Source organism: Schistocerca piceifrons, chromosome 2 (assembly GCF_021461385.2).
Source record: "Schistocerca piceifrons isolate TAMUIC-IGC-003096 chromosome 2, iqSchPice1.1, whole genome shotgun sequence".
NCBI lineage: Eukaryota > Metazoa > Arthropoda > Insecta > Orthoptera > Acrididae > Schistocerca > Schistocerca piceifrons.
The window spans coordinates 42,211,041-42,233,576 of NC_060139.1; the positions used below are offsets into that span (position 1 = coordinate 42,211,041).

The 22,536-nt window shown below is 52.5% G+C and overlaps 57 non-coding genes across 57 annotated transcripts; 42 read left to right on the forward strand and 15 right to left on the reverse strand.

The window, feature by feature from the left end:
• Positions 1-348: 348 nt before the first annotated feature.
• Positions 349-421, forward strand: Trnav-cac. Its single transcript has one exon. It is a non-coding gene; the product is annotated as a tRNA-Val (tRNA).
• Positions 422-579: 158 nt separating this feature from the next.
• On the forward strand, positions 580-652 carry Trnad-auc. The gene has a single exon. It is a non-coding gene; the product is annotated as a tRNA-Asp (tRNA).
• A 194-nt stretch (positions 653-846) lies between these two features.
• On the reverse strand, positions 847-918 carry Trnap-agg. The gene has a single exon. It is a non-coding gene; the product is annotated as a tRNA-Pro (tRNA).
• A 402-nt stretch (positions 919-1,320) lies between these two features.
• Trnav-cac lies at positions 1,321-1,393 on the forward strand. Its single transcript has one exon. It is a non-coding gene; the product is annotated as a tRNA-Val (tRNA).
• Positions 1,394-1,551: 158 nt separating this feature from the next.
• Positions 1,552-1,624, forward strand: Trnad-auc. Its single transcript has one exon. It is a non-coding gene; the product is annotated as a tRNA-Asp (tRNA).
• A 194-nt stretch (positions 1,625-1,818) lies between these two features.
• Trnap-agg lies at positions 1,819-1,890 on the reverse strand. The gene has a single exon. It is a non-coding gene; the product is annotated as a tRNA-Pro (tRNA).
• A 402-nt stretch (positions 1,891-2,292) lies between these two features.
• Trnav-cac lies at positions 2,293-2,365 on the forward strand. Its single transcript has one exon. It is a non-coding gene; the product is annotated as a tRNA-Val (tRNA).
• A 158-nt stretch (positions 2,366-2,523) lies between these two features.
• Trnad-auc lies at positions 2,524-2,596 on the forward strand. The gene has a single exon. It is a non-coding gene; the product is annotated as a tRNA-Asp (tRNA).
• Positions 2,597-4,013: 1,417 nt separating this feature from the next.
• Positions 4,014-4,086, forward strand: Trnav-cac. Its single transcript has one exon. It is a non-coding gene; the product is annotated as a tRNA-Val (tRNA).
• A 158-nt stretch (positions 4,087-4,244) lies between these two features.
• Positions 4,245-4,317, forward strand: Trnad-auc. Its single transcript has one exon. It is a non-coding gene; the product is annotated as a tRNA-Asp (tRNA).
• Positions 4,318-4,511: 194 nt separating this feature from the next.
• On the reverse strand, positions 4,512-4,583 carry Trnap-agg. The gene has a single exon. It is a non-coding gene; the product is annotated as a tRNA-Pro (tRNA).
• A 402-nt stretch (positions 4,584-4,985) lies between these two features.
• On the forward strand, positions 4,986-5,058 carry Trnav-cac. Its single transcript has one exon. It is a non-coding gene; the product is annotated as a tRNA-Val (tRNA).
• A 158-nt stretch (positions 5,059-5,216) lies between these two features.
• On the forward strand, positions 5,217-5,289 carry Trnad-auc. The gene has a single exon. It is a non-coding gene; the product is annotated as a tRNA-Asp (tRNA).
• Positions 5,290-6,705: 1,416 nt separating this feature from the next.
• Trnav-cac lies at positions 6,706-6,778 on the forward strand. The gene has a single exon. It is a non-coding gene; the product is annotated as a tRNA-Val (tRNA).
• Positions 6,779-6,936: 158 nt separating this feature from the next.
• On the forward strand, positions 6,937-7,009 carry Trnad-auc. Its single transcript has one exon. It is a non-coding gene; the product is annotated as a tRNA-Asp (tRNA).
• Positions 7,010-7,203: 194 nt separating this feature from the next.
• On the reverse strand, positions 7,204-7,275 carry Trnap-agg. The gene has a single exon. It is a non-coding gene; the product is annotated as a tRNA-Pro (tRNA).
• A 402-nt stretch (positions 7,276-7,677) lies between these two features.
• On the forward strand, positions 7,678-7,750 carry Trnav-cac. Its single transcript has one exon. It is a non-coding gene; the product is annotated as a tRNA-Val (tRNA).
• A 158-nt stretch (positions 7,751-7,908) lies between these two features.
• Positions 7,909-7,981, forward strand: Trnad-auc. Its single transcript has one exon. It is a non-coding gene; the product is annotated as a tRNA-Asp (tRNA).
• Positions 7,982-9,393: 1,412 nt separating this feature from the next.
• Trnav-aac lies at positions 9,394-9,466 on the forward strand. The gene has a single exon. It is a non-coding gene; the product is annotated as a tRNA-Val (tRNA).
• A 158-nt stretch (positions 9,467-9,624) lies between these two features.
• Positions 9,625-9,697, forward strand: Trnad-auc. The gene has a single exon. It is a non-coding gene; the product is annotated as a tRNA-Asp (tRNA).
• A 301-nt stretch (positions 9,698-9,998) lies between these two features.
• On the reverse strand, positions 9,999-10,070 carry Trnap-agg. Its single transcript has one exon. It is a non-coding gene; the product is annotated as a tRNA-Pro (tRNA).
• Positions 10,071-10,472: 402 nt separating this feature from the next.
• Trnav-cac lies at positions 10,473-10,545 on the forward strand. Its single transcript has one exon. It is a non-coding gene; the product is annotated as a tRNA-Val (tRNA).
• A 158-nt stretch (positions 10,546-10,703) lies between these two features.
• Trnad-auc lies at positions 10,704-10,776 on the forward strand. Its single transcript has one exon. It is a non-coding gene; the product is annotated as a tRNA-Asp (tRNA).
• A 194-nt stretch (positions 10,777-10,970) lies between these two features.
• On the reverse strand, positions 10,971-11,042 carry Trnap-agg. Its single transcript has one exon. It is a non-coding gene; the product is annotated as a tRNA-Pro (tRNA).
• Positions 11,043-11,444: 402 nt separating this feature from the next.
• On the forward strand, positions 11,445-11,517 carry Trnav-cac. The gene has a single exon. It is a non-coding gene; the product is annotated as a tRNA-Val (tRNA).
• Positions 11,518-11,675: 158 nt separating this feature from the next.
• On the forward strand, positions 11,676-11,748 carry Trnad-auc. The gene has a single exon. It is a non-coding gene; the product is annotated as a tRNA-Asp (tRNA).
• A 194-nt stretch (positions 11,749-11,942) lies between these two features.
• Trnap-agg lies at positions 11,943-12,014 on the reverse strand. Its single transcript has one exon. It is a non-coding gene; the product is annotated as a tRNA-Pro (tRNA).
• A 402-nt stretch (positions 12,015-12,416) lies between these two features.
• On the forward strand, positions 12,417-12,489 carry Trnav-cac. Its single transcript has one exon. It is a non-coding gene; the product is annotated as a tRNA-Val (tRNA).
• Positions 12,490-12,647: 158 nt separating this feature from the next.
• On the forward strand, positions 12,648-12,720 carry Trnad-auc. The gene has a single exon. It is a non-coding gene; the product is annotated as a tRNA-Asp (tRNA).
• A 194-nt stretch (positions 12,721-12,914) lies between these two features.
• Positions 12,915-12,986, reverse strand: Trnap-agg. The gene has a single exon. It is a non-coding gene; the product is annotated as a tRNA-Pro (tRNA).
• Positions 12,987-13,388: 402 nt separating this feature from the next.
• On the forward strand, positions 13,389-13,461 carry Trnav-cac. The gene has a single exon. It is a non-coding gene; the product is annotated as a tRNA-Val (tRNA).
• A 158-nt stretch (positions 13,462-13,619) lies between these two features.
• On the forward strand, positions 13,620-13,692 carry Trnad-auc. Its single transcript has one exon. It is a non-coding gene; the product is annotated as a tRNA-Asp (tRNA).
• Positions 13,693-13,886: 194 nt separating this feature from the next.
• On the reverse strand, positions 13,887-13,958 carry Trnap-agg. The gene has a single exon. It is a non-coding gene; the product is annotated as a tRNA-Pro (tRNA).
• Positions 13,959-14,360: 402 nt separating this feature from the next.
• On the forward strand, positions 14,361-14,433 carry Trnav-cac. The gene has a single exon. It is a non-coding gene; the product is annotated as a tRNA-Val (tRNA).
• A 158-nt stretch (positions 14,434-14,591) lies between these two features.
• Positions 14,592-14,664, forward strand: Trnad-auc. Its single transcript has one exon. It is a non-coding gene; the product is annotated as a tRNA-Asp (tRNA).
• Positions 14,665-14,858: 194 nt separating this feature from the next.
• On the reverse strand, positions 14,859-14,930 carry Trnap-agg. Its single transcript has one exon. It is a non-coding gene; the product is annotated as a tRNA-Pro (tRNA).
• A 402-nt stretch (positions 14,931-15,332) lies between these two features.
• On the forward strand, positions 15,333-15,405 carry Trnav-cac. The gene has a single exon. It is a non-coding gene; the product is annotated as a tRNA-Val (tRNA).
• Positions 15,406-15,563: 158 nt separating this feature from the next.
• On the forward strand, positions 15,564-15,636 carry Trnad-auc. Its single transcript has one exon. It is a non-coding gene; the product is annotated as a tRNA-Asp (tRNA).
• A 668-nt stretch (positions 15,637-16,304) lies between these two features.
• Trnav-cac lies at positions 16,305-16,377 on the forward strand. The gene has a single exon. It is a non-coding gene; the product is annotated as a tRNA-Val (tRNA).
• A 158-nt stretch (positions 16,378-16,535) lies between these two features.
• On the forward strand, positions 16,536-16,608 carry Trnad-auc. The gene has a single exon. It is a non-coding gene; the product is annotated as a tRNA-Asp (tRNA).
• Positions 16,609-16,802: 194 nt separating this feature from the next.
• Positions 16,803-16,874, reverse strand: Trnap-agg. Its single transcript has one exon. It is a non-coding gene; the product is annotated as a tRNA-Pro (tRNA).
• A 402-nt stretch (positions 16,875-17,276) lies between these two features.
• Positions 17,277-17,349, forward strand: Trnav-cac. The gene has a single exon. It is a non-coding gene; the product is annotated as a tRNA-Val (tRNA).
• Positions 17,350-17,507: 158 nt separating this feature from the next.
• On the forward strand, positions 17,508-17,580 carry Trnad-auc. Its single transcript has one exon. It is a non-coding gene; the product is annotated as a tRNA-Asp (tRNA).
• Positions 17,581-17,774: 194 nt separating this feature from the next.
• Positions 17,775-17,846, reverse strand: Trnap-agg. Its single transcript has one exon. It is a non-coding gene; the product is annotated as a tRNA-Pro (tRNA).
• A 402-nt stretch (positions 17,847-18,248) lies between these two features.
• On the forward strand, positions 18,249-18,321 carry Trnav-cac. Its single transcript has one exon. It is a non-coding gene; the product is annotated as a tRNA-Val (tRNA).
• A 158-nt stretch (positions 18,322-18,479) lies between these two features.
• Positions 18,480-18,552, forward strand: Trnad-auc. Its single transcript has one exon. It is a non-coding gene; the product is annotated as a tRNA-Asp (tRNA).
• Positions 18,553-18,746: 194 nt separating this feature from the next.
• Positions 18,747-18,818, reverse strand: Trnap-agg. The gene has a single exon. It is a non-coding gene; the product is annotated as a tRNA-Pro (tRNA).
• Positions 18,819-19,220: 402 nt separating this feature from the next.
• Trnav-cac lies at positions 19,221-19,293 on the forward strand. Its single transcript has one exon. It is a non-coding gene; the product is annotated as a tRNA-Val (tRNA).
• Positions 19,294-19,451: 158 nt separating this feature from the next.
• On the forward strand, positions 19,452-19,524 carry Trnad-auc. Its single transcript has one exon. It is a non-coding gene; the product is annotated as a tRNA-Asp (tRNA).
• Positions 19,525-19,718: 194 nt separating this feature from the next.
• On the reverse strand, positions 19,719-19,790 carry Trnap-agg. Its single transcript has one exon. It is a non-coding gene; the product is annotated as a tRNA-Pro (tRNA).
• A 402-nt stretch (positions 19,791-20,192) lies between these two features.
• Positions 20,193-20,265, forward strand: Trnav-cac. The gene has a single exon. It is a non-coding gene; the product is annotated as a tRNA-Val (tRNA).
• Positions 20,266-20,423: 158 nt separating this feature from the next.
• On the forward strand, positions 20,424-20,496 carry Trnad-auc. Its single transcript has one exon. It is a non-coding gene; the product is annotated as a tRNA-Asp (tRNA).
• A 194-nt stretch (positions 20,497-20,690) lies between these two features.
• Positions 20,691-20,762, reverse strand: Trnap-agg. The gene has a single exon. It is a non-coding gene; the product is annotated as a tRNA-Pro (tRNA).
• A 402-nt stretch (positions 20,763-21,164) lies between these two features.
• Trnav-cac lies at positions 21,165-21,237 on the forward strand. Its single transcript has one exon. It is a non-coding gene; the product is annotated as a tRNA-Val (tRNA).
• Positions 21,238-21,395: 158 nt separating this feature from the next.
• Positions 21,396-21,468, forward strand: Trnad-auc. The gene has a single exon. It is a non-coding gene; the product is annotated as a tRNA-Asp (tRNA).
• Positions 21,469-22,136: 668 nt separating this feature from the next.
• Positions 22,137-22,209, forward strand: Trnav-cac. The gene has a single exon. It is a non-coding gene; the product is annotated as a tRNA-Val (tRNA).
• Positions 22,210-22,367: 158 nt separating this feature from the next.
• Positions 22,368-22,440, forward strand: Trnad-auc. The gene has a single exon. It is a non-coding gene; the product is annotated as a tRNA-Asp (tRNA).
• Positions 22,441-22,536: the final 96 nt, after the last annotated feature.

Here is a 22,536-nt window from a genome sequence, read left to right on the forward strand (position 1 = left end):
CTGACAGTCTCGTGTAGGCTGGCGGGATGGGGGCCTCGCCAATTCCCGCGGTCGGCGGCCTTCCTGGGCTATTGGTACCTTCATGTAGAGCTGCCGCTGGGCTCGCACTGCCTGCTGCTGAGAAAGTGATTGCTTTTGCTGATATGACTTGCAATAACGACTGCGCGAAACGCCGCTATCTCGTTAGGGGTGCTACGGCAGACACCCTCTCGAGCACCCCGAAGACTTCTTGAGCCCTCGGCTGTGATGGGTTTTAGGCTGACAAATGAAATGTCGTGTGTGCATTCGCGGACGAGTGAAAGGCTGAGGCAAGTTGGAGTGAACAAGGATGGACTTCTCGGGTCCGTCGTTTCCGTAGTGTAGCGGTTATCACGTCTGCTTCACACGCAGAAGGTCCCCGGTTCGATCCCGGGCGGGAACAGTATTTTCCTGCCTGTGTCGTATTGTCCTCCAATGAGCCACGTCGTGTGTGGATCTGCTGCATGTCCCTTCGTTTTGCAAGTACCACATTTATTGAATTTTTTAGTTACGATGGCAACATCACTACAAGTTGTCTGTGAAGTAAGGTGCGCACAAGCAGTTTCCGTGGTGTAGAGGTTATCACGTCTGCCCATCACGCAGAAGTTCCCTGGTTCGATCCCGGGCGGAAACACTTTTTCATCACTTTAAGCAAGACTTACTAACATGCATCTGCTACCATCTGTACCCGAAACCTTCGTAATCGCCTTCACGCGTTGGACCACAGCGTCAATTGCTCACACCAAATAAGAAATTCATTTGATATTGACGGCGAGCTTTTTGCGCTGACTCAGCCACTGACGTGCGATCAGTTTGCACAACACGCTAGGGCTCGTCCGGGATTTGAACCCGGGACCTCCTGCACCCTAAGCAGGAATCATACCCCTAGACCAACGAGCCCTGTGACACGGCGAATGCCAATTACTTCGGTCCCTCGATGTCGTCCAGGGTGCCCTGACAGTCTCGTGTAGGCTGGCGGGATGGGGGCGGCGCGAATTCCCGCGGTCGGCGGCCTTCCTGGGCTATTGGTACCTTCGTGTAGAGCTGCCGCTGGGCTCGCACTGCCTGCTGCTGAGAAAGTGATTGCTTTTGCTGATATGACTTGCAATAACGACTGCGCGAAACGCCGCTATCTCGTTAGGGGTGCTACGGCAGACACCCTCTCGAGCACCCCGAAGACTTCTTGAGCCCTCGGCTGTGATGGGTTCCAGGCTGACAAATGAAATGTCGTGTGTGCATTCGCGGACGAGAGAAAGGCTGAGGCAAGTTGGAGTGAACAAGGATGGACTTCTCGGGTCCGTCGTTTCCGTAGTGTAGCGGTTATCACGTCTGCTTCACACGCAGAAGGTCCCCGGTTCGATCCCGGGCGGGAACAGTATTTTCCTGCCTGTGTCGTATTGTCCTCCAATGAGCCACGTCGTGTGTGGATCTGCTGCATGTCCCTTCGTTTTGCAAGTACCACATTTATTGAATTTTTTAGTTACGATGGCAACATCACTACAAGTTGTCTGTGAAGTAAGGTGCGCACAAGCAGTTTCCGTGGTGTAGAGGTTATCACGTCTGCCCATCACGCAGTAGTTCCCTGGTTCGATCCCGGGCGGAAACACTTTTTCATCACTTTAAGCAAGACTTACTAACATGCATCTGCTACCATCTGTACCCGAAACCTTCGTAATCGCCTTCACGCGTTGGACCACAGCGTCAATTGCTCACACCAAATAAGAAATTCATTTGATATTGACGGCGAGCTTTTTGCGCTGACTCAGCCACTGACGTGCGATCAGTTTGCACAACACGCTAGGGCTCGTCCGGGATTTGAACCCGGGACCTCCTGCACCCTAAGCAGGAATCATACCCCTAGACCAACGAGCCCTGTGACACGGCGAATGCCAATTACTTCGGTCCCTCGATGTCGTCCAGGGTGCCCTGACAGTCTCGTGTAGGCTGGCGGGATGGGGGCGGCGCGAATTCCCGCGGTCGGCGGCCTTCCTGGGCTATTGGTACCTTCATGTAGAGCTGCCGCTGGGCTCGCACTGCCTGCTGCTGAGAAAGTGATTGCTTTTGCTGATATGACTTGCAATAACGACTGCGCGAAACGCCGCTATCTCGTTAGGGGTGCTACGGCAGACACCCTCTCGAGCACCCCGAAGACTTCTTGAGCCCTCGGCTGTGATGGGTTCCAGGCTGACAAATGAAATGTCGTGTGTGCATTCGCGGACGAGAGAAAGGCTGAGGCAAGTTGGAGTGAACAAGGATGGACGTCTCGGGTCCGTCGTTTCCGTAGTGTAGCGGTTATCACGTCTGCTTCACACGCAGAAGGTCCCCGGTTCGATCCCGGGCGGGAACAGTATTTTCCTGCCTGTGTCGTATTGTCCTCCAATGAGCCACGTCGTGTGTGGATCTGCTGCATGTCCCTTCGTTTTGCAAGTACCACATTTATTGAATTTTTTAGGTACGATGGCAACATCACTACAAGTTGTCTGTGAAGTAAGGTGCGCACAAGCAGTTTCCGTGGTGTAGAGGTTATCACGTCTGCCCATCACACAGAAGTTCCCTGGTTCGATCCCGGGCGGAAACACTTTTTCATCACTTTAAGCAAGACTTACTAACATGCATCTGCTACCATCTGTACCCGAAACCTTCGTAATCGCCTTCACGCGTTGGACCACAGCGTCAATTGCTCACACCAAATAAGAAATTCATTTGATATTGACGGCGAGCTTTTTGCGCTGACTCAGCCACTGACGTGCGATCAGTTTGCACAACACGCTAGGGCTCGTCCGGGATTTGAACCCGGGACCTCCTGCACCCTAAGCAGGAATCATACCCCTTTTTTTTTTATTTTCTTGGACCTCATGCACCCAAAGCAGGTATCATACCCCTTTTTTTTTTTTTTTTTTTTTTTTTTTTTTTTTTGAAGTATGACCCAGTGCAGCTCGGTGGAGGCGCGTTGGGCAGGGATCGAAACCCGAGGCCTGGCCATGACGTCTCCTCCTCCCTGCACTGAAGCACAGTGGCACCAATACGTAGTAATTGTCCTTGGTTCGGAGTCTCATGATACTGATATGTGGACACGTGGCTTATTTATGCGTTGTCTATCTAAACAGGTAAAAGCTTGGCAGGAAGGGAAAATAACTAAGAGCTAGCGTGAATGTCTCCCCTATCATGAAGTGAGATCAGTATCCCCCTATACCGGTGCCATTAATGCAACTGGCGCAGGAGCGAGCAATAGAAGTGGAAACTTAACCAATCCCCTGCTTTTCGAAAACAATACTGAGCATGTTCGCAAAGTCCCTCTTAAGATGTGGGAAAGATTGTTGCGTCCAGTACTCATGAAGCATGTAACCAGTAAACGAAATAAAATCGGAAATACCATCACCATCAACCACTGCAAAAATGTAACGGCCAAGAAGCCACATAATGGTGTTGTTCTTTGTCCGGGGATAAAAAACCGCGTCCGGCCAGCAGAGAATATCAGTTGTAAAAGCTGATTCCGAGCTTCTGGTGAGTAACGCCAATTGTCATAAAACTCAGAATGGGACAGGGACGCTATTCACTACGCTAAACCAACATTACCCCTAGACCAACGAGCCCTGTGACACGGCGAATGCCAATTACTTCGGTCCCTCGATGTCGTCCAGGGTGCCCTGACAGTCTCGTGTAGGCTGGCGGGATGGGGGCGGCGCGAATTCCCGCGGTCGGCGGCCTTCCTGGGCTATTGGTACCTTCATGTAGAGCTGCCGCTGGGCTCGCACTGCCTGCTGCTGAGAAAGTGATTGCTTTTGCTGATATGACTTGCAATAACGACTGCGCGAAACGCCGCTATCTCGTTAGGGGTGCTACGGCAGACACCCTCTCGAGCACCCCGAAGACTTCTTGAGCCCTCGGCTGTGATGGGTTCCAGGCTGACAAATGAAATGTCGTGTGTGCATTCGCGGACGAGAGAAAGGCTGAGGCAAGTTGGAGTGAACAAGGATGGACGTCTCGGGTCCGTCGTTTCCGTAGTGTAGCGGTTATCACGTCTGCTTCACACGCAGAAGGTCCCCGGTTCGATCCCGGGCGGGAACAGTATTTTCCTGCCTGTGTCGTATTGTCCTCCAATGAGCCACGTCGTGTGTGGATCTGCTGCATGTCCCTTCGTTTTGCAAGTACCACATTTATTGAATTTTTTAGTTACGATGGCAACATCACTACAAGTTGTCTGTGAAGTAAGGTGCGCACAAGCAGTTTCCGTGGTGTAGAGGTTATCACGTCTGCCCATCACGCAGTAGTTCCCTGGTTCGATCCCGGGCGGAAACACTTTTTCATCACTTTAAGCAAGACTTACTAACATGCATCTGCTACCATCTGTACCCGAAACCTTCGTAATCGCCTTCACGCGTTGGACCACAGCGTCAATTGCTCACACCAAATAAGAAATTCATTTGATATTGACGGCGAGCTTTTTGCGCTGACTCAGCCACTGACGTGCGATCAGTTTGCACAACACGCTAGGGCTCGTCCGGGATTTGAACCCGGGACCTCCTGCACCCTAAGCAGGAATCATACCCCTAGACCAACGAGCCCTGTGACACGGCGAATGCCAATTACTTCGGTCCCTCGATGTCGTCCAGGGTGCCCTGACAGTCTCGTGTAGGCTGGCGGGATGGGGGCGGCGCGAATTCCCGCGGTCGGCGGCCTTCCTGGGCTATTGGTACCTTCATGTAGAGCTGCCGCTGGGCTCGCACTGCCTGCTGCTGAGAAAGTGATTGCTTTTGCTGATATGACTTGCAATAACGACTGCGCGAAACGCCGCTATCTCGTTAGGGGTGCTACGGCAGACACCCTCTCGAGCACCCCGAAGACTTCTTGAGCCCTCGGCTGTGATGGGTTCCAGGCTGACAAATGAAATGTCGTGTGTGCATTCGCGGACGAGAGAAAGGCTGAGGCAAGTTGGAGTGAACAAGGATGGACGTCTCGGGTCCGTCGTTTCCGTAGTGTAGCGGTTATCACGTCTGCTTCACACGCAGAAGGTCCCCGGTTCGATCCCGGGCGGGAACAGTATTTTCCTGCCTGTGTCGTATTGTCCTCCAATGAGCCACGTCGTGTGTGGATCTGCTGCATGTCCCTTCGTTTTGCAAGTACCACATTTATTGAATTTTTTAGGTACGATGGCAACATCACTACAAGTTGTCTGTGAAGTAAGGTGCGCACAAGCAGTTTCCGTGGTGTAGAGGTTATCACGTCTGCCCATCACACAGAAGTTCCCTGGTTCGATCCCGGGCGGAAACACTTTTTCATCACTTTAAGCAAGACTTACTAACATGCATCTGCTACCATCTGTACCCGAAACCTTCGTAATCGCCTTCACGCGTTGGACCACAGCGTCAATTGCTCACACCAAATAAGAAATTCATTTGATATTGACGGCGAGCTTTTTGCGCTGACTCAGCCACTGACGTGCGATCAGTTTGCACAACACGCTAGGGCTCGTCCGGGATTTGAACCCGGGACCTCCTGCACCCTAAGCAGGAATCATACCCCTTTTTTTTTTATTTTCTTGGACCTCATGCACCCAAAGCAGGTATCATACCCCTTTTTTTTTTTTTTTTTTTTTTTTTTTTTTTTTGAAGTATGACCCAGTGCAGCTCGGTGGAGGCGCGTTGGGCAGGGATCGAAACCCGAGGCCTGGCCATGACGTCTCCTCCTCCCTGCACTGAAGCACAGTGGCACCAATACGTAGTAATTGTCCTTGGTTCGGAGTCTCATGATACTGATATGTGGACACGTGGCTTATTTATGCGTTGTCTATCTAAACAGGTAAAAGCTTGGCAGGAAGGGAAAATAACTAAGAGCTAGCGTGAATGTCTCCCCTATCATGAAGTGAGATCAGTATCCCCCTATACCGGTGCCATTAATGCAACTGGCGCAGGAGCGAGCAATAGAAGTGGAAACTTAACCAATCCCCTGCTTTTCGAAAACAATACTGAGCATGTTCGCAAAGTCCCTCTTAAGATGTGGGAAAGATTGTTGCGTCCAGTACTCATGAAGCATGTAACCAGTAAACGAAATAAAATCGGAAATACCATCACCATCAACCACTGCAAAAATGTAACGGCCAAGAAGCCACATAATGGTGTTGTTCTTTGTCCGGGGATAAAAAACCGCGTCCGGCCAGCAGAGAATATCAGTTGTAAAAGCTGATTCCGAGCTTCTGGTGAGTAACGCCAATTGTCATAAAACTCAGAATGGGACAGGGACGCTATTCACTACGCTAAACCAACATTACCCCTAGACCAACGAGCCCTGTGACACGGCGAATGCCAATTACTTCGGTCCCTCGATGTCGTCCAGGGTGCCCTGACAGTCTCGTGTAGGCTGGCGGGATGGGGGCGGCGCGAATTCCCGCGGTCGGCGGCCTTCCTGGGCTATTGGTACCTTCATGTAGAGCTGCCGCTGGGCTCGCACTGCCTGCTGCTGAGAAAGTGATTGCTTTTGCTGATATGACTTGCAATAACGACTGCGCGAAACGCCGCTATCTCGTTAGGGGTGCTACGGCAGACACCCTCTCGAGCACCCCGAAGACTTCTTGAGCCCTCGGCTGTGATGGGTTCCAGGCTGACAAATGAAATGTCGTGTGTGCATTCGCGGACGAGAGAAAGGCTGAGGCAAGTTGGAGTGAACAAGGATCGACTTCTCGGGACCGTCGTTTCCGTAGTGTAGCGGTTATCACGTCTGCTTCACACGCAGAAGGTCCCCGTATCGATCCCGGGCGGGAACAGTATTTTCCTGCCTGTGTCGTATTGTCCTCCAATGAGCCACGTCGTGTGTGGATCTGCTGCATGTCCCTTCGTTTTGCAAGTACCACATTTATTGAATTTTTTAGTTACGATGGCAACATCACTACAAGTTGTCTGTGAAGTAAGGTGCGCACAAGCAGTTTCCGTGGTGTAGAGGTTATCACGTCTGCCCATCACGCAGAAGTTCCCTGGTTCGATCCCGGGCGGAAACACTTTTTCATCACTTTAAGCAAGACTTACTAACATGCATCTGCTACCATCTGTACCCGAAACCTTCGTAATCGCCTTCACGCGTTGGACCACAGCGTCAATTGCTCACACCAAATAAGAAATTCATTTGATATTGACGGCGAGCTTTTTGCGCTGACTCAGCCACTGACGTGCGATCAGTTTGCACAACACGCTAGGGCTCGTCCGGGATTTGAACCCGGGACCTCCTGCACCCTAAGCAGGAATCATACCCCTAGACCAACGAGCCCTGTGACACGGCGAATGCCAATTACTTCGGTCCCTCGATGTCGTCCAGGGTGCCCTGACAGTCTCGTGTAGGCTGGCGGGATGGGGGCGGCGCGAATTCCCGCGGTCGGCGGCCTTCCTGGGCTATTGGTACCTTCATGTAGAGCTGCCGCTGGGCTCGCACTGCCTGCTGCTGAGAAAGTGATTGCTTTTGCTGATATGACTTGCAATAACGACTGCGCGAAACGCCGCTATCTCGTTAGGGGTGCTACGGCAGACACCCTCTCGAGCACCCCGAAGACTTCTTGAGCCCTCGGCTGTGATGGGTTCCAGGCTGACAAATGAAATGTCGTGTGTGCATTCGCGGACGAGAGAAAGGCTGAGGCAAGTTGGAGTGAACAAGGATGGACTTCTCGGGTCCGTCGTTTCCGTAGTGTAGCGGTTATCACGTCTGCTTCACACGCAGAAGGTCCCCGGTTCGATCCCGGGCGGGAACAGTATTTTCCTGCCTGTGTCGTATTGTCCTCCAATGAGCCACGTCGTGTGTGGATCTGCTGCATGTCCCTTCGTTTTGCAAGTACCACATTTATTGAATTTTTTAGGTACGATGGCAACATCACTACAAGTTGTCTGTGAAGTAAGGTGCGCACAAGCAGTTTCCGTGGTGTAGAGGTTATCACGTCTGCCCATCACGCAGAAGTTCCCTGGTTCGATCCCGGGCGGAAACACTTTTTCATCACTTTAAGCAAGACTTACTAACATGCATCTGCTACCATCTGTACCCGAAACCTTCGTAATCGCCTTCACGCGTTGGACCACAGCGTCAATTGCTCACACCAAATAAGAAATTCATTTGATATTGACGGCGAGCTTTTTGCGCTGACTCAGCCACTGACGTGCGATCAGTTTGCACAACACGCTAGGGCTCGTCCGGGATTTGAACCCGGGACCTCCTGCACCCTAAGCAGGAATCATACCCCTTTTTTTTTTTTTTTTCTTGGACCTCATGCACCCAAAGCAGGTATCATACGCCTTTTTTTTTTTTTTTTTTTTTTTTTTTTGAAGTATGACCCAGTGCAGCTCGGTGGAGGCGCGTTGGGCAGGGGTCGAAACCCGAGGCCTGGCCATGACGTCTCCTCCTCCCTGCACTGAAGCACAGTGGCACCAATACGTAGTAATTGTCCTTGGTTCGGAGTCTCATGATACTGATATGTGGACACGTGGCTTATTTATGCGTTGTCTATCTAAACAGGTAAAAGCTTGGCAGGAAGGGAAAATAACTAAGAGCTAGCGTGAATGTCTCCCCTATCATGAAGTGAGATCAGTATCCCCCTATACCGGTGCCATTAATGCAACTGGCGCAGGAGCGAGCAATAGAAGTGGAAACTTAACCAATCCCCTGCTTTTCGAAAACAATACTGAGCATGTTCGCAAAGTCCCTCTTAAGATGTGGGAAAGATTGTTGCGTCCAGTACTCATGAAGCATGTAACCAGTAAACGAAATAAAATCGGAAATACCATCACCATCAACCACTGCAAAAATGTAACGGCCAAGAAGCCACATAATGGTGTTGTTCTTTGTCCGGGGATAAAAAACCGCGTCCGGCCAGCAGAGAATATCAGTTGTAAAAGCTGATTCCGAGCTTCTGGTGAGTAACGCCAATTGTCATAAAACTCAGAATGGGACAGGGACGCTATTCACTACGCTAAACCAACATTACCCCTAGACCAACGAGCCCTGTGACACGGCGAATGCCAATTACTTCGGTCCCTCGATGTCGTCCAGGGTGCCCTGACAGTCTCGTGTAGGCTGGCGGGATGGGGGCGGCGCGAATTCCCGCGGTCGGCGGCCTTCCTGGGCTATTGGTACCTTCATGTAGAGCTGCCGCTGGGCTCGCACTGCCTGCTGCTGAGAAAGTGATTGCTTTTGCTGATATGACTTGCAATAACGACTGCGCGAAACGCCGCTATCTCGTTAGGGGTGCTACGGCAGACACCCTCTCGAGCACCCCGAAGACTTCTTGAGCCCTCGGCTGTGATGGGTTCCAGGCTGACAAATGAAATGTCGTGTGTGCATTCGCGGACAAGAGAAAGGCTGAGGCAAGTTGGAGTGAACAAGGATGGACTTCTCGGGTCCGTCGTTTCCGTAGTGTAGCGGTTATCACGTCTGCTTAACACGCAGAAGGTCCCCGGTTCGATCCCGGGCGCGAACAGTATTTTCCTGCCTGTGTCGTATTGTCCTCCAATGAGCCACGTCGTGTGTGGATCTGCTGCATGTCCCTTCGTTTTGCAAGTACCACATTTATTGAATTTTTTTGTTACGATGGCAACATCACTACAAGTTGTCTGTGAAGTAAGGTGCGCACAAGCAGTTTCCGTGGTGTAGAGGTTATCACGTCTGCCCATCACGCAGAAGTTCCCTGGTTCGATCCCGGGCGGAAACACTTTTTCATCACTTTAAGCAAGACTTACTAACATGCATCTGCTACCATCTGTACCCGAAACCTTCGTAATCGCCTTCACGCGTTGGACCACAGCGTCAATTGCTCACACCAAATAAGAAATTCATTTGATATTGACGGCGAGCATCTGCTACCATCTGTACCCGAAACCTTCGTAATCGCCTTCACGCGTTGGACCACAGCGTCAATTGCTCACACCAAATAAGAAATTCATTTGATATTGACGGCGAGCTTTTTGCGCTGACTCAGCCACTGACGTACGATCAGTTTGCACAACACGCTAGGGCTCGTCCGGGATTTGAAACCGGGACCTCCTGCACCCTAAGCAGGAATCATACCCCTAGACCAACGAGCCCTGTGACACGGCGAATGCCAATTACTTCGGTCCCTCGATGTCGTCCAGGGTGCCCTGACAGTCTCGTGTAGGCTGGCGGGATGGGGGCGGCGCGAATTCCCGCGGTCGGCGGCCTTCCTGGGCTATTGGTACCTTCATGTAGAGCTGCCGCTGGGCTCGCACTGCCTGCTGCTGAGAAAGTGATTGCTTTTGCTGATATGACTTGCAATAACGACTGCGCGAAACGCCGCTATCTCGTTAGGGGTGCTACGGCAGACACCCTCTCGAGCACCCCGAAGACTTCTTGAGCCCTCGGCTGTGATGGGTTCCAGGCTGACAAATGAAATGTCGTGTGTGCATTCGCGGACGAGAGAAAGGCTGAGGCAAGTTGGAGTGAACAAGGATGGACTTCTCGGGTCCGTCGTTTCCGTAGTGTAGCGGTTATCACGTCTGCTTCACACGCAGAAGGTCCCCGGTTCGATCCCGGGCGGGAACAGTATTTTCCTGCCTGTGTCGTATTGTCCTCCAATGAGCCACGTCGTGTGTGGATCTGCTGCATGTCCCTTCGTTTTGCAAGTACCACATTTATTGAATTTTTTAGTTACGATGGCAACATCACTACAAGTTGTCTGTGAAGTAAGGTGCGCACAAGCAGTTTCCGTGGTGTAGAGGTTATCACGTCTGCCCATCACGCAGAAGTTCCCTGGTTCGATCCCGGGCGGAAACACTTTTTCATCACTTTAAGCAAGACTTACTAACATGCATCTGCTACCATCTGTACCCGAAACCTTCGTAATCGCCTTCACGCGTTGGACCACAGCGTCAATTGCTCACACCAAATAAGAAATTCATTTGATATTGACGGCGAGCTTTTTGCGCTGACTCAGCCACTGACGTACGATCAGTTTGCACAACACGCTAGGGCTCGTCCGGGATTTGAAACCGGGACCTCCTGCACCCTAAGCAGGAATCATACCCCTAGACCAACGAGCCCTGTGACACGGCGAATGCCAATTACTTCGGTCCCTCGATGTCGTCCAGGGTGCCCTGACAGTCTCGTGTAGGCTGGCGGGATGGTGGCGGCGCGAATTCCCGCGGTCGGCGGCCTTCCTGGGCTATTGGTACCTTCATGTAGAGCTGCCGCTGGGCTCGCACTGCCTGCTGCTGAGAAAGTGATTGCTTTTGCTGATATGACTTGCAATAACGACTGCGCGAAACGCCGCTATCTCGTTAGGGGTGCTACGGCAGACACCCTCTCGAGCACCCCGAAGACTTCTTGAGCCCTCGGCTGTGATGGGTTCCAGGCTGACAAATGAAATGTCGTGTGTGCATTCGCGGACGAGAGAAAGGCTGAGGCAAGTTGGAGTGAACAAGGATGGACTTCTCGGGTCCGTCGTTTCCGTAGTGTAGCGGTTATCACGTCTGCTTCACACGCAGAAGGTCCCCGGTTCGATCCCGGGCGGGAACAGTATTTTCCTGCCTGTGTCGTATTGTCCTCCAATGAGCCACGTCGTGTGTGGATCTGCTGCATGTCCCTTCGTTTTGCAAGTACCACATTTATTGAATTTTTTAGTTACGATGGCAACATCACTACAAGTTGTCTGTGAAGTAAGGTGCGCACAAGCAGTTTCCGTGGTGTAGAGGTTATCACGTCTGCCCATCACGCAGAAGTTCCCTGGTTCGATCCCGGGCGGAAACACTTTTTCATCACTTTAAGCAAGACTTACTAACATGCATCTGCTACCATCTGTACCCGAAACCTTCGTAATCGCCTTCACGCGTTGGACCACAGCGTCAATTGCTCACACCAAATAAGAAATTCATTTGATATTGACGGCGAGCTTTTTGCGCTGACTCAGCCACTGACTTGCGATCAGTTTGCACAACACGCTAGGGCTCGTCCGGGATTTGAACCCGGGACCTCCTGCACCCTAAGCAGGAATCATACCCCTAGACCAACGAGCCCTGTGACACGGCGAATGCCAATTACTTCGGTCCCTCGATGTCGTCCAGGGTGCCCTGACAGTCTCGTGTAGGCTGGCGGGATGGGGGCGGCGCGAATTCCCGCGGTCGGCGGGCTTCCTGGGCTATTGGTACCTTCATGTAGAGCTGCCGCTGGGCTCGCACTGCCTGCTGCTGAGAAAGTGATTGCTTTTGCTGATATGACTTGCAATAACGACTGCGCGAAACGCCGCTATCTCGTTAGGGGTGCTACGGCAGACACCCTCTCGAGCACCCCGAAGACTTCTTGAGCCCTCGGCTGTGATGGGTTCCAGGCTGACAAATGAAATGTCGTGTGTGCATTCGCCGACGAGAGAAAGGCTGAGGCAAGTTGGAGTGAACAAGGATGGACTTCTCGAGTCCGTCGTTTCCGTAGTGTAGCGGTTATCACGTCTGCTTCACACGCAGAAGGTCCCCGGTTCGATCCCGGGCGGGAACAGTATTTTCCTGCCTGTGTCGTATTGTCCTCCAATGAGCCACGTCGTGTGTGGATCTGCTGCATGTCCCTTCGTTTTGCAAGTACCACATTTATTGAATTTTTTAGTTACGATGGCAACATCACTACAAGTTGTCTGTGAAGTAAGGTGCGCACAAGCAGTTTCCGTGGTGTAGAGGTTATCACGTCTGCCCATCACGCAGAAGTTCCCTGGTTCGATCCCGGGCGGAAACACTTTTTCATCACTTTAAGCAAGACTTACTAACATGCATCTGCTACCATCTGTACCCGAAACCTTCGTAATCGCCTTCACGCGTTGGACCACAGCGTCAATTGCTCACACCAAATAAGAAATTCATTTGATATTGACGGCGAGCTTTTTGCGCTGACTCAGCCACTGACGTGCGATCAGTTTGCACAACACGCTAGGGCTCGTCCGGGATTTGAACCCGGGACCTCCTGCACCCTAAGCAGGAATCATACCCCTAGACCAACGAGCCCTGTGACACGGCGAATGCCAATTACTTCGGTCCCTCGATGTCGTCCAGGGTGCCCTGACAGTCTCGTGTAGGCTGGCGGGATGGGGGCCTCGCCAATTCCCGCGGTCGGCGGCCTTCCTGGGCTATTGGTACCTTCATGTAGAGCTGCCGCTGGGCTCGCACTGCCTGCTGCTGAGAAAGTGATTGCTTTTGCTGATATGACTTGCAATAACGACTGCGCGAAACGCCGCTATCTCGTTAGGGGTGCTACGGCAGACACCCTCTCGAGCACCCCGAAGACTTCTTGAGCCCTCGGCTGTGATGGGTTCCAGGCTGACAAATGAAATGTCGTGTGTGCATTCGCGGACGAGAGAAAGGCTGAGGCAAGTTGGAGTGAACAAGGATGGACTTCTCGGGTCCGTCGTTTCCGTAGTGTAGCGGTTATCACGTCTGCTTCACACGCAGAAGGTCCCCGGTTCGATCCCGGGCGGGAACAGTATTTTCCTGCCTGTGTCGTATTGTCCTCCAATGAGCCACGTCGTGTGTGGATCTGCTGCATGTCCCTTCGTTTTGCAAGTACCACATTTATTGAATTTTTTAGTTACGATGGCAACATCACTACAAGTTGTCTGTGAAGTAAGGTGCGCACAAGCAGTTTCCGTGGTGTAGAGGTTATCACGTCTGCCCATCACGCAGAAGTTCCCTGGTTCGATCCCGGGCGGAAACACTTTTTCATCACTTTAAGCAAGACTTACTAACATGCATCTGCTACCATCTGTACCCGAAACCTTCGTAATCGCCTTCACGCGTTGGACCACAGCGTCAATTGCTCACACCAAATAAGAAATTCATTTGATATTGACGGCGAGCTTTTTGCGCTGACTCAGCCACTGACTTGCGATCAGTTTGCACAACACGCTAGGGCTCGTCCGGGATTTGAACCCGGGACCTCCTGCACCCTAAGCAGGAATCATACCCCTAGACCAACGAGCCCTGTGACACGGCGAATGCCAATTACTTCGGTCCCTCGATGTCGTCCAGGGTGCCCTGACAGTCTCGTGTAGGCTGGCGGGATGGGGGCGGCGCGAATTCCCGCGGTCGGCGGGCTTCCTGGGCTATTGGTACCTTCATGTAGAGCTGCCGCTGGGCTCGCACTGCCTGCTGCTGAGAAAGTGATTGCTTTTGCTGATATGACTTGCAATAACGACTGCGCGAAACGCCGCTATCTCGTTAGGGGTGCTACGGCAGACACCCTCTCGAGCACCCCGAAGACTTCTTGAGCCCTCGGCTGTGATGGGTTCCAGGCTGACAAATGAAATGTCGTGTGTGCATTCGCCGACGAGAGAAAGGCTGAGGCAAGTTGGAGTGAACAAGGATGGACTTCTCGGGTCCGTCGTTTCCGTAGTGTAGCGGTTATCACGTCTGCTTCACACGCAGAAGGTCCCCGGTTCGATCCCGGGCGGGAACAGTATTTTCCTGCCTGTGTCGTATTGTCCTCCAATGAGCCACGTCGTGTGTGGATCTGCTGCATGTCCCTTCGTTTTGCAAGTACCACATTTATTGAATTTTTTAGTTACGATGGCAACATCACTACAAGTTGTCTGTGAAGTAAGGTGCGCACAAGCAGTTTCCGTGGTGTAGAGGTTATCACGTCTGCCCATCACGCAGAAGTTCCCTGGTTCGATCCCGGGCGGAAACACTTTTTCATCACTTTAAGCAAGACTTACTAACATGCATCTGCTACCATCTGTACCCGAAACCTTCGTAATCGCCTTCACGCGTTGGACCACAGCGTCAATTGCTCACACCAAATAAGAAATTCATTTGATATTGACGGCGAGCTTTTTGCGCTGACTCAGCCACTGACGTGCGATCAGTTTGCACAACACGCTAGGGCTCGTCCGGGATTTGAACCCGGGACCTCCTGCACCCTAAGCAGGAATCATACCCCTAGACCAACGAGCCCTGTGACACGGCGAATGCCAATTACTTCGGTCCCTCGATGTCGTCCAGGGTGCCCTGACAGTCTCGTGTAGGCTGGCGGGATGGGGGCCTCGCCAATTCCCGCGGTCGGCGGCCTTCCTGGGCTATTGGTACCTTCATGTAGAGCTGCCGCTGGGCTCGCACTGCCTGCTGCTGAGAAAGTGATTGCTTTTGCTGATATGACTTGCAATAACGACTGCGCGAAACGCCGCTATCTCGTTAGGGGTGCTACGGCAGACACCCTCTCGAGCACCCCGAAGACTTCTTGAGCCCTCGGCTGTGATGGGTTCCAGGCTGACAAATGAAATGTCGTGTGTGCATTCGCCGACGAGAGAAAGGCTGAGGCAAGTTGGAGTGAACAAGGATGGACTTCTCGGGTCCGTCGTTTCCGTAGTGTAGCGGTTATCACGTCTGCTTCACACGCAGAAGGTCCCCGGTTCGATCCCGGGCGGGAACAGTATTTCCCTGCCTGTGTCGTATTGTCCTCCAATGAGCCACGTCGTGTGTGGATCTGCTGCATGTCCCTTCGTTTTGCAAGTACCACATTTATTGAATTTTTTAGTTACGATGGCAACATCACTACAAGTTGTCTGTGAAGTAAGGTGCGCACAAGCAGTTTCCGTGGTGTAGAGGTTATCACGTCTGCCCATCACGCAGAAGTTCCCTGGTTCGACCCCGGGCGGAAACACTTTTTCATCACTTTAAGCAAGACTTACTAACATGCATCTGCTACCATCTGTACCCGAAACCTTCGTAATCGCCTTCACGCGTTGGACCACAGCGTCAATTGCTCACACCAAATAAGAAATTCATTTGATATTGACGGCGAGCTTTTTGCGCTGACTCAGCCACTGACGTGCGATCAGTTTGCACAACACGCTAGGGCTTGTCCGGGATTTGAACCCGGGACCTCCGGCACCCTAAGCAGGAATCATACCCCTAGACCAACGAGCCCTGTGACACGGCGAATGCCAATTACTTCGGTCCCTCGATGTCGTCCAGGGTGCCCTGACAGTCTCGTGTAGGCTGGCGGGATGGGGGCGGCGCGAATTCCCGCGGTCGGCGGGCTTCCTGGGCTATTGGTACCTTCATGTAGAGCTGCCGCTGGGCTCGCACTGCCTGCTGCTGAGAAAGTGATTGCTTTTGCTGATATGACTTGCAATAACGACTGCGCGAAACGCCGCTATCTCGTTAGGGGTGCTACGGCAGACACCCTCTCGAGCACCCCGAAGACTTCTTGAGCCCTCGGCTGTGATGGGTTCCAGGCTGACAAATGAAATGTCGTGTGTGCATTCGCGGACGAGAGAAAGGCTGAGGCAAGTTGGAGTGAACAAGGATGGACTTCTCGGGTCCGTCGTTTCCGTAGTGTAGCGGTTATCACGTCTGCTTCACACGCAGAAGGTCCCCGGTTCTATCCCGGGCGGGAACAGTATTTTCCTGCCTGTGTCGTATTGTCCTCCAATGAGCCACGTCGTGTGTGGATCTGCTGCATGTCCCTTCGTTTTGCAAGTACCACATTTATTGAATTTTTTAGTTACGATGGCAACATCACTACAAGTTGTCTGTGAAGTAAGGTGCGCACAAGCAGTTTCCGTGGTGTAGAGGTTATCACGTCTGCCCATCACGCAGAAGTTCCCTGGTTCGATCCCGGGCGGAAACACTTTTTCATCACTTTAAGCAAGACTTACTAACATGCATCTGCTACCATCTGTACCCGAAACCTTCGTAATCGCCTTCACGCGTTGGACCACAGCGTCAATTGCTCACACCAAATAAGAAATTCATTTGATATTGACGGCGAGCTTTTTGCGCTGACTCAGCCACTGACGTGCGATCAGTTTGCACAACACGCTAGGGCTCGTCCGGGATTTGAAACCGGGACCTCCTGCACCCTAAGCAGGAATCATACCCCTAGACCAACGAGCCCTGTGACACGGCGAATGCCAATTACTTCGGTCCCTCGATGTCGTCCAGGGTGCCCTGACAGTCTCGTGTAGGCTGGCGGGATGGGGGCGGTGCGAATTCCCGCGGTCGGCGGCCTTCCTGGGCTATTGGTACCTTCATGTAGACCTGCCGCTGGGCTCGCACTGCCTGCTGCTGAGAAAGTGATTGCTTTTGCTGATATGACTTGCAATAACGACTGCGCGAAACGCCGCTATCTCGTTAGGGGTGCTACGGCAGACACCCTGTCGAGCACCCCGAAGACTTCTTGAGCCCTCGGCTGTGATGGGTTCCAGGCTGACAAATGAAATGTCGTGTGTGCATTCGCCGACGAGAGAAAGGCTGAGGCAAGTTGGAGTGAACAAGGATGGACTTCTCGGGTCCGTCGTTTCCGTAGTGTAGCGGTAATCACGTCTGCTTCACACGCAGAAGGTCCCCGGTTCGATCCCGGGCGGGAACAGTATTTTCCTGCCTGTGTCGTATTGTCCTCCAATGAGCCACGTCGTGTGTGGATCTGCTGCATGTCCCTTCGTTTTGCAAGTACCACATTTATTGAATTTTTTAGTTACGATGGCAACATCACTACAAGTTGTCTGTGAAGTAAGGTGCGCACAAGCAGTTTCCGTGGTGTAGAGGTTATCACGTCTGCCCATCACGCAGAAGTTCCCTGGTTCGATCCCGGGCGGAAACACTTTTTCATCACTTTAAGCAAGACTTACTAACATGCATCTGCTACCATCTGTACCCGAAACCTTCGTAATCGCCTTCACGCGTTGGACCACAGCGTCAATTGCTCACACCAAATAAGAAATTCATTTGATATTGACGGCGAGCTTTTTGCGCTGACTCAGCCACTGACGTACGATCAGTTTGCACAACACGCTAGGGCTCGTCCGGGATTTGAAACCGGGACCTCCTGCACCCTAAGCAGGAATCATACCCCTAGACCAACGAGCCCTGTGACACGGCGAATGCCAATTACTTCGGTCCCTCGATGTCGTCCAGGGTGCCCTGACAGTCTCGTGTAGGCTGGCGGGATGGGGGCGGCGCGAATTCCCGCGGTCGGCGGCCTTCCTGGGCTATTGGTACCTTCATGTAGAGCTGCCGCTGGGCTCGCACTGCCTGCTGCTGAGAAAGTGATTGCTTTTGCTGATATGACTTGCAATAACGACTGCGCGAAACGCCGCTATCTCGTTAGGGGTGCTACGGCAGACACCCTCTCGAGCACCCCGAAGACTTCTTGAGCCCTCGGCTGTGATGGGTTCCAGGCTGACAAATGAAATGTCGTGTGTGCATTCGCGGACGAGAGAAAGGCTGAGGCAAGTTGGAGTGAACAAGGATGGACTTCTCGGGTCCGTCGTTTCCGTAGTGTAGCGGTTATCACGTCTGCTTCACACGCAGAAGGTCCCCGGTTCGATCCCGGGCGGGAACAGTATTTTCCTGCCTGTGTCGTATTGTCCTCCAATGAGCCACGTCGTGTGTGGATCTGCTGCATGTCCCTTCGTTTTGCAAGTACCACATTTATTGAATTTTTTAGTTACGATGGCAACATCACTACAAGTTGTCTGTGAAGTAAGGTGCGCACAAGCAGTTTCCGTGGTGTAGAGGTTATCACGTCTGCCCATCACGCAGAAGTTCCCTGGTTCGATCCCGGGCGGAAACACTTTTTCATCACTTTAAGCAAGACTTACTAACATGCATCTGCTACCATCTGTACCCGAAACCTTCGTAATCGCCTTCACGCGTTGGACCACAGCGTCAATTGCTCACACCAAATAAGAAATTCATTTGATATTGACGGCGAGCTTTTTGCGCTGACTCAGCCACTGACTTGCGATCAGTTTGCACAACACGCTAGGGCTCGTCCGGGATTTGAACCCGGGACCTCCTGCACCCTAAGCAGGAATCATACCCCTAGACCAACGAGCCCTGTGACACGGCGAATGCCAATTACTTCGGTCCCTCGATGTCGTCCAGGGTGCCCTGACAGTCTCGTGTAGGCTGGCGGGATGGGGGCGGCGCGAATTCCCGCGGTCGGCGGGCTTCCTGGGCTATTGGTACCTTCATGTAGAGCTGCCGCTGGGCTCGCACTGCCTGCTGCTGAGAAAGTGATTGCTTTTGCTGATATGACTTGCAATAACGACTGCGCGAAACGCCGCTATCTCGTTAGGGGTGCTACGGCAGACACCCTCTCGAGCACCCCGAAGACTTCTTGAGCCCTCGGCTGTGATGGGTTCCAGGCTGACAAATGAAATGTCGTGTGTGCATTCGCCGACGAGAGAAAGGCTGAGGCAAGTTGGAGTGAACAAGGATGGACTTCTCGAGTCCGTCGTTTCCGTAGTGTAGCGGTTATCACGTCTGCTTCACACGCAGAAGGTCCCCGGTTCGATCCCGGGCGGGAACAGTATTTTCCTGCCTGTGTCGTATTGTCCTCCAATGAGCCACGTCGTGTGTGGATCTGCTGCATGTCCCTTCGTTTTGCAAGTACCACATTTATTGAATTTTTTAGTTACGATGGCAACATCACTACAAGTTGTCTGTGAAGTAAGGTGCGCACAAGCAGTTTCCGTGGTGTAGAGGTTATCACGTCTGCCCATCACGCAGAAGTTCCCTGGTTCGATCCCGGGCGGAAACACTTTTTCATCACTTTAAGCAAGACTTACTAACATGCATCTGCTACCATCTGTACCCGAAACCTTCGTAATCGCCTTCACGCGTTGGACCACAGCGTCAATTGCTCACACCAAATAAGAAATTCATTTGATATTGACGGCGAGCTTTTTGCGCTGACTCAGCCACTGACGTGCGATCAGTTTGCACAACACGCTAGGGCTCGTCCGGGATTTGAACCCGGGACCTCCTGCACCCTAAGCAGGAATCATACCCCTAGACCAACGAGCCCTGTGACACGGCGAATGCCAATTACTTCGGTCCCTCGATGTCGTCCAGGGTGCCCTGACAGTCTCGTGTAGGCTGGCGGGATGGGGGCCTCGCCAATTCCCGCGGTCGGCGGCCTTCCTGGGCTATTGGTACCTTCATGTAGAGCTGCCGCTGGGCTCGCACTGCCTGCTGCTGAGAAAGTGATTGCTTTTGCTGATATGACTTGCAATAACGACTGCGCGAAACGCCGCTATCTCGTTAGGGGTGCTACGGCAGACACCCTCTCGAGCACCCCGAAGACTTCTTGAGCCCTCGGCTGTGATGGGTTCCAGGCTGACAAATGAAATGTCGTGTGTGCATTCGCGGACGAGAGAAAGGCTGAGGCAAGTTGGAGTGAACAAGGATGGACTTCTCGGGTCCGTCGTTTCCGTAGTGTAGCGGTTATCACGTCTGCTTCACACGCAGAAGGTCCCCGGTTCGATCCCGGGCGGGAACAGTATTTTCCTGCCTGTGTCGTATTGTCCTCCAATGAGCCACGTCGTGTGTGGATCTGCTGCATGTCCCTTCGTTTTGCAAGTACCACATTTATTGAATTTTTTAGTTACGATGGCAACATCACTACAAGTTGTCTGTGAAGTAAGGTGCGCACAAGCAGTTTCCGTGGTGTAGAGGTTATCACGTCTGCCCATCACGCAGAAGTTCCCTGGTTCGATCCCGGGCGGAAACACTTTTTCATCACTTTAAGCAAGACTTACTAACATGCATCTGCTACCATCTGTACCCGAAACCTTCGTAATCGCCTTCACGCGTTGGACCACAGCGTCAATTGCTCACACCAAATAAGAAATTCATTTGATATTGACGGCGAGCTTTTTGCGCTGACTCAGCCACTGACGTGCGATCAGTTTGCACAACACGCTAGGGCTCGTCCGGGATTTGAACCCGGGACCTCCTGCACCCTAAGCAGGAATCATACCCCTAGACCAACGAGCCCTGTGACACGGCGAATGCCAATTACTTCGGTCCCTCGATGTCGTCCAGGGTGCCCTGACAGTCTCGTGTAGGCTGGCGGGATGGGGGCCTCGCCAATTCCCGCGGTCGGCGGCCTTCCTGGGCTATTGGTACCTTCATGTAGAGCTGCCGCTGGGCTCGCACTGCCTGCTGCTGAGAAAGTGATTGCTTTTGCTGATATGACTTGCAATAACGACTGCGCGAAACGCCGCTATCTCGTTAGGGGTGCTACGGCAGACACCCTCTCGAGCACCCCGAAGACTTCTTGAGCCCTCGGCTGTGATGGGTTCCAGGCTAACAAATGAAATGTCGTGTGTGCATTCGCCGACGAGAGAAAGGCTGAGGCAAGTTGGAGTGAACAAGGATGGACTTCTCGGGTCCGTCGTTTCCGTAGTGTAGCGGTTATCACGTCTGCTTCACACGCAGAAGGTCCCCGGTTCGATCCCGGGCGGGAACAGTATTTCCCTGCCTGTGTCGTATTGTCCTCCAATGAGCCACGTCGTGTGTGGATCTGCTGCATGTCCCTTCGTTTTGCAAGTACCACATTTATTGAATTTTTTAGTTACGATGGCAACATCACTACAAGTTGTCTGTGAAGTAAGGTGCGCACAAGCAGTTTCCGTGGTGTAGAGGTTATCACGTCTGCCCATCACGCAGAAGTTCCCTGGTTCGATCCCGGGCGGAAACACTTTTTCATCACTTTAAGCAAGACTTACTAACATGCATCTGCTACCATCTGTACCCGAAACCTTCGTAATCGCCTTCACGCGTTGGACCACAGCGTCAATTGCTCACACCAAATAAGAAATTCATTTGATATTGACGGCGAGCTTTTTGCGCTGACTCAGCCACTGACGTGCGATCAGTTTGCACAACACGCTAGGGCTTGTCCGGGATTTGAACCCGGGACCTCCGGCACCCTAAGCAGGAATCATACCCCTAGACCAACGAGCCCTGTGACACGGCGAATGCCAATTACTTCGGTCCCTCGATGTCGTCCAGGGTGCCCTGACAGTCTCGTGTAGGCTGGCGGGATGGGGGCGGCGCGAATTCCCGCGGTCGGCGGCCTTCCTGGGCTATTGGTACCTTCATGTAGAGCTGCCGCTGGGCTCGCACTGCCTGCTGCTGAGAAAGTGATTGCTTTTGCTGATATGACTTGCAATAACGACTGCGCGAAACGCCGCTATCTCGTTAGGGGTGCTACGGCAGACACCCTCTCGAGCACCCCGAAGACTTCTTGAGCCCTCGGCTGTGATGGGTTCCAGGCTGACAAATGAAATGTCGTGTGTGCATTCGCGGACGAGAGAAAGGCTGAGGCAAGTTGGAGTGAACAAGGATGGACTTCTCGGGTCCGTCGTTTCCGTAGTGTAGCGGTTATCACGTCTGCTTCACACGCAGAAGGTCCCCGGTTCTATCCCGGGCGGGAACAGTATTTTCCTGCCTGTGTCGTATTGTCCTCCAATGAGCCACGTCGTGTGTGGATCTGCTGCATGTCCCTTCGTTTTGCAAGTACCACATTTATTGAATTTTTTAGTTACGATGGCAACATCACTACAAGTTGTCTGTGAAGTAAGGTGCGCACAAGCAGTTTCCGTGGTGTAGAGGTTATCACGTCTGCCCATCACGCAGAAGTTCCCTGGTTCGATCCCGGGCGGAAACACTTTTTCATCACTTTAAGCAAGACTTACTAACATGCATCTGCTACCATCTGTACCCGAAACCTTCGTAATCGCCTTCACGCGTTGGACCACAGCGT